The sequence below is a fragment of the Suricata suricatta genome, chromosome 4 (assembly GCF_006229205.1).
Source record: "Suricata suricatta isolate VVHF042 chromosome 4, meerkat_22Aug2017_6uvM2_HiC, whole genome shotgun sequence".
Lineage (NCBI taxonomy): Eukaryota > Metazoa > Chordata > Mammalia > Carnivora > Herpestidae > Suricata > Suricata suricatta.
The window spans coordinates 94,154,363-94,164,275 of NC_043703.1; positions in this window are offsets into that span (position 1 = coordinate 94,154,363).

The window sequence follows — 9,913 nt, forward strand, 5'->3', positions numbered from 1 at the left end:
GGTCCGGAGCTCAGCCCCAGGGCCGGGGCGGCGCTCGGGGCCCGGGCCGCGACATCCCCCCCGCGGGAGCAGAAGCGTGAGGATGGTGGCCAGGGGTCGGGGCCGCCGCGGAGCCCCTTGCCGCCTCTCCCAGAGCGCAGACGGCGGGGCGCCTCGCCTCCGCCTCCTCCTTGGCACTCAGGCCGCACACGGGTCCCGCGGCCCTTCGGGCGCCCGGGCTGGGACGCTCCTCTTCGCGCCCCGACGCCTCGCCAGCTCCCGCGGCTCGTCACCAGCCACCCTCGGGCGCGGGGGTCTGAAGCTAGGCCCCTGCCGCCCTGTGGCCGGCGTCCGCGGGGCCCCGGGCCTCATACTCCTCTCCAGACAGGCCGCGGGCTGCGGGCGGGGCGGGCTGGGGAGCCCGGGAGCCTAAGACTAGGACGCCGCAGCAGGGCACGGAGAGAGCCCCTGGGGTCGTCCCATGAGGCGTTCCGCGCTCGGCGGCTCCCAGGCGCAGGCTGCGCGGGCAGTCCAGCTCCCACCCCCGGGCCTGAGCCGGCGGCGTCGGCTTCGGAGCCTTAGAACCGAGCCGAGTCCCGGGAAGCGCTCCCTTTCCAGCTTCAGCCGGAGAGCCGCCCGGCACGGAGAGGCGGAGTCACCGGCGCCCGGGGCGGGGTGTTGGAGGGGGGGAGATAAGGATGGAAGGAAAGGGGTGGGGAGTTGGGCTGCTGCGACGCCTCCCGGTCGTTCCGGCGGCACTAAATCCAGGGCACCGAAGCAGGTGTCCGGACTGCGGTGCTGGCTGCCACCCTGTCGGGAAACCCCGTCCGGCCCCTCCCTGAGTTTCGGCTTTAGACTCCCTTTCTTATCTCCAAGCTGCCGCCAAACTTTGCTCAACTTGATGGTACCCTGAGGTCGCAGGGGTTGGGGGCCACACGACGCAAATCCCCCGACACCTGGTTCTCGGGCAGCAATCCGAAGTTTAAGTTCCCTCTTCTTCTTCCTGGATCCTTCCGCAGCGCTAGGTCTCTGAGGGTTCCTTTGCAGAAATGATCCCGCCTAGGAAGGAATGGGGGTGGGGTCACTCGGCTCTTGGAGACCCGGGAGTGAGGGAGTCTCCTCCCCCTTCCCAAACGAGCAAGGAGGCCGGCGTCAGCACCGCGGACAGCGCATCGGTGCGGCAGCCTGGGGGCGGGCTGCTCTAGGGCTGCCCGCGCCCGCAGCGCCGGGCGAGGTTCGTCATCCTGCTGCTCTGTGCTCCCCAAACCCTGTTTCCCTTTCTCCTTCCCCTGTGTTCCCCCAGTCAGCGGCAGGTACAGTTGCTGAAGCAGAGTGCTGACAGGGCGAGGACGCTGCGGAACAGAGACAGGGGAGGAGTCAGGGGATCGAGGTGCCACAAGAGAGGAGGCGTCCAAACCCACCGTGCTGCTGGAGCTTCTTTTGCCACCCACCCCACCCCCCTTACCCCTCTAGCCCAGGATCGGGGAGCCTGGATATGAACCTGGCTGCGGCTGGGTGGGAAGAAGAAGGGTAGGGGAAGCTCACTAGAGGGCTCTCAGGAGGCCGGCGTGGAGGGGAGGGGGAAATGGTGTGCTCTCGGGCGCGGCGGGGGCTGGGAATCTTCGCCCCTTCGTCCCGCGGTGACCAGGAAACAGCAGGTGCTTCGCGCTACCGCGGGAGCTTCTCCGTGGAACACAGTCCGGGCTTGGCCTGGGTCACAAAGTTCTGTGGTGAGGAACACCCTAGGACGAAACACTACCTTATCCAGGCGGCCAGCCCCTTCTCTGCCCCCTTCCGATGGCGACAATGAGACCACACAGATAACAAAATAAAAACAATGATGGTAATTGTGTTTAGATACCCTAGGTGGGTGAACTGTGGCAAAATGCAGAACTGTTTCCCACCGAATTCCCCAAGCTGTCCGGCCTCCACAATAGAAAACACTGAGCTAAGGTCGACCCAAAGTGGTGGCAGCATCGTCTGACCCCTCAGGGTCAGGGAGCTCAAAGTGGTTCCGGAAAGAGCCTCCACCACTCAGTGAATATTTCCCTGCTTAGAAACCAGGTGCCTCTGACCCCAAGCCCCCACACAGAGACTGGAGGTGGGTGGGGAGCAGGAGAGCCATCAGAACACTATAAGGCATATGAGTTGGGATGTTGATTTTCTTAAACCAGGCACATTGGAGACTTCAGTCTTCCTAGAAATGCTGTTCCAGTTTGTAGATGGAGCCAACTGCACTCTCCTATGTGTTAGGGAGGAACATATGAGAAGAGACTCCATCACCATAGTCAGAATTATGCTTTCTGACTAGGGGTGGCAAGCTTTGCAATGATCATCTTAGAAAGGGGCAGGGGAATCTTCGCGTGAAGGGGAAGAATCTCATAGTGGGAGCCTTAAACAAACACAAATAATTGCCTTTGCAGACTATTGCTTTATTTGCAAAATGCCCTTCAATTACTCTTTTTTCAAGGCTTTGCCTCCCTTGGGGTCTCCACTGGTGTTGCGCCAACTTGTTCTGTCTTCCCTATGATACTCTCATCTCTACAATTTCCTGAAGGCAAGGGAGACAGCCCAGCCATAGACCTTCAGGGCTGGATTCCACTTGACTGAAGTATCTGACAGAAGCCTTGAGAAGTATCATTCCAGGAGTTGGACCTAGAAACCTCCAGAGGCAGCTGAAGGGCATTGCCAGACCTCAGAGGCTTTCTTTGCCCAGACTCCCAGGGCAGGGACAGAGTGCTTTGCTGCAGTGTTCTGTGCTTCTGGATCAGCTCCTTGCCCAGTTGGCAGAGGGCCTGCCTTGTCTTCAAGCTTGTTATTCTAGCTTGATTAGCAACAAACCCCTGGCATCGATCTCAACTCTGAATGATCTAATCAATTTATATAATAGGAAAATGATGAGTTCCTTGCACATAGGCACTGGTCCTTTGAGGGACCAGCCCCATGATGAATGCCACTTTTCCCACTGAATCAATATTTAAGTCTCTGATTTCCAGCTGGCCATTCTCAAAGCCTTTACCTTGGCCCTGAATTACTGCAAGAGCTTCCTAGGGTTAAGGCTTGCTGTCTCAAATGTCTCCCTTTTTAGCTCCATCCTGCCTGCATCTGCCAGTCATTGCTGTGACCATGCCATTTGATCTGATCATGTGACTAATGTCCCTATACCACAGTCTTCCATGGTCCCTCAAAGCTACTAAAACCCTACTATTCAAACCCTTGATGATGTGATTCCTAGCAAGTTATTGCAGGCTCCCTTTCTAATTATCTTGCTCATCCCCCAAGTACTCCATACTCAGCCCAGTCATCTGGCCTTTGCTGATGCTATGGCCCCTGCCAGAGTGCCATCTTTTTTCTCCTCCTCTCCAGCTCTTCAAATATACAGCTCAACTCAGGTTAGAACTTTTTTCCAGAAAACTTTTCCTTTGTAGGATAGTTTGACCCAATCACTTTGATGCCATCATTTCAATCCTAAGATCATTTGATTCTGCTATCCCCTTGAGAATTTCAATTAAGGCATCTGAGAAGGTACAGATCTCTTTTTTCTATTTCTGTCTTTTGTAAAAGAAAACACAATAACAGGAATGTAAACCAGGAAAATTGGGAAAGGTCAAATGCACCCAATTGGCAATCCTACTCCTATGTATAAATCCAAGATTAATGAAAAGATATATCCACACAAAAGCTTGTCCATGAATGTTCATAGCAGCATTTCCAATAATAGCAAAACAGTGGAAACAGCCATCAAGTTCCTAAGTGTCCATCGACTTATGAATGGATAAATACAATGGGATATATCCATTGAATGACATATATAAGAATAAAAAGGAATGAAGTACTGAGCACATGCTGCAACATAAATGAATCTTGAATGGTATTAAGTATTAAGATGCCAGTCATAAAAGATGATCTATAATTTTGTTTATAAGAAATATCCAGAATAAGAAAATCTATAAAGACAGAAGTAATTTAGTGGTTGCTTAAAGCTAAGGAATTGAGGAGGAATGGGTATGACTGCTCATGGGAATGGAAGTTTCTTTGAGAGTTATTAAAAAATTCTAATGTGGGGATGATTACACAGTTATATACTATAACTATATAAACTATAGTTTATATATACTATGTAACTATATACTATAAAGCATCAAATTGTTTATTTTAAATGGGTGAATTGTATGATATGTGAATTACATCTCAGTAAAGCTATTAAAAATATAAGCACAACTAGATCAAATTTTTATTGAAAAAATGGAATAGGAAAGAATTGATTCCAAGGAAAATTATTTATTTAAAATAAAAAAATAGGAAAAATTGAGAAAAGTTTAGCTGTGCGAAAGAGAAATTTGATTATGAATTTAAACTTGAATAAAGGAGTTTTCTCCAGAAAATATTTCTCTTAAAAATTAATCTGTGTTGGTAAAATTCTCATGAAAAATTCTGTATTCCAAGTAGCAAATTCAATGTGTCCTGGGTGCCTCCAAATCTCTTTGATCTTCCTGATCTCAGAACTCCTCTATTATTAATGACTCATTGGCAATTAGTTGTGTAACAAGATATAAATTATATATATATATATATAATCTGGAGAAGCTGATCATCTGTATCCTGTGAAGGACCACTTGAGGTATACAATAACAGAAGCCCTCTTCCCTTAATTCTCCTGGAGTTAGGAAAAAAGAAGACCTTTTATGTTTAATGTAATTTGGCAAAAATTTCCTCACACCATATTTAAAATTTTTTTAAGATTTTATACTGGCTGCCTCAGTCAGTGGAGCATGTGACTCCTGATCACAGTGTTGTGAGTTCAAGCCTGACATTGGGTGTGGAGATGACTTAAAAATAAAATCTTTAAAAAAATTTTTTTTAATGTTTATTTTTGAGAAAGAGAGTGCAAGTGGGGGAGGGGCAGAGAGAGGTAGACACAGAATTCAAAGCAGGTTCCAGACTCTGAGCTGTCAGCACAGAGCCTGATGCAGGACTCAAACCCAAGAACTGCAAGATCATGACCTGAGCTGAAGTTGGACACTCAACCACCTAAGCCACCCAGGTGCCCCCAAAACAAAATCTTTAAAAAAAAAAAGATTTTTATTTTTTAAAGTCATCTCTACATCCAACATGGGGCTCAAACCCACAACCCCAAGATTAAGAATCCCATGATCTGACTGAGCCAGCCAGGGACTGCCTCTCCTATCCCATGTTTTTGAGAGCTGGTGACTGAGGAGGAGTGAACCAATTTCACCCAGGACTTTCTGGGAAGGAAGCAAAAGATATCTGATTTGTCTTCCCTGAATTTGAGGTCAAAGAGCCTTGTTGAGGAAGGGTAAGGGGCAGTGTCTAACTGCAGCCCAGAAGCTGAGAAAAGAGCCCTTTGAAATACAATTATTCTGAGGATGAGGAGCTGGACTGGAAGCTGGGCTCGGACAAGTGTCTAAATGCTTTGGTAGTGGAGGATATAACTGATGCCAGACCCCTCATTGGCACGTCTCCCTGGCACTCTGTGAGATTTGAAGACCAGAGTTGGTTGAGTCTAGGCTTGTGACATGAAAGGAGAGCAGCCTTGGTGGCCAAGATGGTACCTCATGGTAAAGTCTGCCTGAGCAGTGATAGATAAACAATGCCACAAATGGTACAGAGGTACCTACAGTAACAGGGGTGATCTTACTCTTTTTCTTTTCAATTAGCATTTGAAGGAGGGAATTCCTTTTGGACCGAATAAGCCTCTATTTTCTTACCCATCCTCTGTCTAGATTTTCTATGCATTATTACAAGTGGGTATTTAGGTCTTCAACTTTTATCGTAAAACTAATTTCTCCCGTCAAATCTGTCAGTATTTGCTTCATATATTTTGAGGCTCTGTTGTTTGGTGCATATATCTTTATAATTATTATAGCTTCTTCATGGATTTACCTTTTTATCAATATGTAATGACCTTTTTTGGTCTATTATAATAATTTTTCATTTAAAATATATTTTGTCTGGAGTATAGCCACTCCAACTCCAACAGTAATTTTTGGTTACTGTTTACATGGAATGTCTTTTTCCATCCTTTTACTTTTAATCTATTTGTGTCTTTGAAATTTTTTTTTTTACATTTATTTATTTTTGAGAGACAGAGTGAGACAGAGTGTGAGCGGGGGAGGGGCAGAGAGAAGGAGACACAGAATCCAAAGCAGGCTCCAGGCTCTGAGCAAGAGTACCACACAGAGCCTGACGTAGGGCTTGAACCCACAACTGTGAGATCATGACCTTAGCCAAAGTCAGACGCTTAACCAACTGAGCCACCCAGATGCCCCCTATTTGTGTCTTTGGATCTTAAGTGAGTCTCTTGTAGATAATATATAATTGGTACATGAGACTCCTAAGTGAACTTGTTAAGAATGTGATTGTTTAGCTGCCTCTTGATATATTCTTAAGTAATGAATAGATATTTACTGAGAACCTATCAGGTACAAAATAATGTGATGTTATGTGTAATGATATAATGTGAAGTATGTGTATGCATGCTCACACATTTGCTGAGCTCTGCTCTCTCTGCAAGAGCTTATGGCCTGTCTCAGGAATCAAGATACATGTATATGAAGCATTAAGAACTTTGACACAGCAGATACAATTAGGAGCTGTGTGGTGCTGATCACAGATCAGAGAAAGGAGCCTGTGGTGAGGACTTAAGTAGTCAGAAGAAGCTTTAGGTAACAGGCAGAATGTGGGCTGGTCCTGAAGGATGGGTAGAGGTCAGATGGACTGGAACAAACCTGTGTGCTAGTGTGGAGGCAGAAAAGAGCATATTGTGTTCATGGAACTGTGGCAAGTAGAGAAGAAATATCCTCTGGGGTTTTTTTTTAATTTTTTAAATTTATTTTTGAGAAACAGAGAGAGACAGTGTGAGCAGAGGAGGGTCACAGAGAGAGGGAGATACAGAATCTGAAGCAGGCTCCAGGCTCTGAGCTAGCTGTCAGCACAGGGCCTGACATGGGGCATGAACCCACAAACTGTGAGATCATGACCTGAGCTGAAGCTGGACGCTGAACCAACTGAGCCACCTAGGCACCCCTCCTCTGTCTTTTATAATCCATGACTTCATTGGCTCACCTGTCAGCTTTTTAATACACCTTGAGTGCATGCAATAACTGACCCTGTGAAACCCCAAGGCAAGTGTTTTCCTTCCAGGGTGGGTGTCAGATGTCTAACTCAGATGGATTAATGAAGTCAATTTTATAGCAAAATTTTAGTTTCCCCACATACACTACCCCACTGGGGTGGGGTGAGGGGTGGATCAGCTGTATCCGCAGAGGAAAAGAGGGACAAATGGGGAACAGATTGGGTGTACCATCATCTTTAAGTAGCACAATGCCCAAGGACTAATGAAGCCACTGATGCCTGTCTGTTTACAAGGAGCTTGGAAATGAAGCTCAGAATCCTAGAGTGAGAGGTTGCCATGAGGCCACTGGGGACCACTCCTTGCCTCCTAATTCTCCTGCTCATCCTGAAATCTGTAGGTTCCTTGTGTAAACATATTCATAAGCCTTCTCTTTCACTGCCAAATCACTTCTTAAGTTTTAAATTTTAAATCTTAAAATTTTATTTTAAAATCTGACCCAGATTTTTTTGTTCTATAGGTAAGACCATATATGTATTGATTTGTTTCAAATGGATTTTGACATAAGTTTTTAAAAACTGTATAAGTAATATGCAATTAACATAGAATAATTGAAAAATTAAATAAAGCAAAAAAAAATACCCCACATTCCATCCAATTATCCAGAGAGAATTACTATCATTAATCATTTTTTCTTTTTCTTTTAAAAAATAATCTCTACACCCAACATAGGGCTCAAACTCACAAACCCCAGATCAAGAGTCACATGCTCTGTAGAATGAGCCAACGAGGTGCCCCGGCCCAGCCTGGTTGGCTGGATCACTCTGTCTGTCTGTCTACCTACCTACCTGCCTACCTACTTACCTATCAATTGAGAGATTATCATTTGTTTACGTAGTGCCCTCCCAATTCAGTTTAAACTGAATTTCACATTGGCAGGTCTTCCTGAATTTTTTAGGTTTCCCCTCTTCCTCCTTCCTTATCTTTTTTCTTCACTCTTCACTTCTCCATTAAAATATCAGTAAATGTTTGGGTTTGGCTTCTAAGGAATACTGCTGGTTCCTATTCAAATCCATTCTCCACCTCTTTTTCAGTAGTAATTCTTTAAGTTAACATTTTCATGACACTATGTTGCAAGCATTATTCTAAATTCTTTAGGTATATTAATACTTTTAGTCCTCATAAAACACTGTAAGGTAGATATTACTATTCCCCATTTTGTAGATAAGAAAATTGAGACAAAGAGGTTAGCAATGTGCCCAAGGCTATACAGCTAGCAAATGGCAGAGCTGGAACTTGAACCCAGGTTGTCTGGCTCCAGACTCCATCAAAAAATTGAGTCCACAGGACTGTGTGGTTAGTGGGACAGGCAATCAGTGCAAACATACAGTTTGGGCTGAAACATTCATGATGGAGAATGCAGCTCACAGAGGTAATTCTTCATATAATAGGATCCTGCAAAAGGTTTAATTTGTGATTGTAAAAGGCTTTCTGTTGTACAGTTAGTTTTTTCCCCAGAGACTACGGTTTTAGAATGTTTGTGAACTGGCCAGGTAGGCTAGGTGGGCTGAGCAGAGTGAAGGTGGAGAGGCCAGCCTTGGTTTCTAGCTCCCAACCTCTCCATCCTATGGAGCACTATATTCCAGAACTATATTCTTCATTCGCCTCTTGTCCTTTCCTCCAGCACACTGGATTTCTTCCACATTTCAAAAAGACTGCAAATCATCTCCCTTGTCCTCTAGAGAGAAGTGTCCTGTTTCTTAGGCAAGGAGCTAGACAGAGATGGTTAATTAAATTTTCAAGTAAGTAGGCAGTGGCTTCCTTAGTTCCCTGACATGGGGGTCAGCACTAATTCTTTAAAAAGAGCATTGTAGAGACTCAGCAGATTCTGAGTATAAGTTGGATGCTTGCCTGACTCAGGCCCAGACAAAGGGCCTAGTACCCACATTCTCCCCCCCCCCCCGCCCTCCTCCCACCTCCTTGCTTCTGGAGGAGCTCAGTGCCTGCAGTATTCCTTCATCCAGGCATGGGACCTGAGTGGGGACAGCATTAGGGTCCCTGAGGTAGGTTATTCCCCACCTCAGAGGATGGAAGCCTCCTGGAATGAATGCCTTCTCTTGGATATATTCCTTGGTCAATCATCACCATGTCTACAGTGGGGGCCCGTGTGGTCCTAACTGTGTGTATAGAGAGAGTGAGGAAGTAAGATCCTGGGGTAGGCCACAGATTGCAGAAAGAGGTCCATGAGAGGAAGACTTGGATGCTGTGTGAGAAAAATGGCAGCCCCCAGGGAGTGAAGGGGCAAGGGGAAAATGCATTCTTGCTTTCTCTCTCTCACTAGCTCTATCCTCCTGGACCCAAATCTACTATTTACCACTGAAATAAAATTCCAGAAGGTCAGCTCATTCCTGATAGAACAAAGATGTTCAGTATTCAAAGAGGTGATTAGGGAAAGATCCACATAGTCAGTGGGGCTGTGAGGGATGCCAACCATAGGGTTTTTTTTAAATTTAATTTGTTTTTAAAATTTACATCCAAGTTAGTTAGCATATCGTGCAACAATGATTTCAGGAATAGATTCCTTAATGTCCATTGTCCATTTATCCCTTCCCCCTTCCCACAACCCCTCTAGTAACCCTTTGTTTATTCTCCATATTTAAGAGTCTCTTGTGTTTTTTTCCTCCTTCCCTGTTTTTTTCGTATTATTTTTGATTTCCTTCCCTCATGTTCATCTGTTTTGTATCTTAAAGTCCTCATATGAGTGAAGTCATATGATATTTGTCTTTCTCTGACTAATTTCACTTAGCATAATACCCTCTAGTTTCAATATGTAATTGAAAA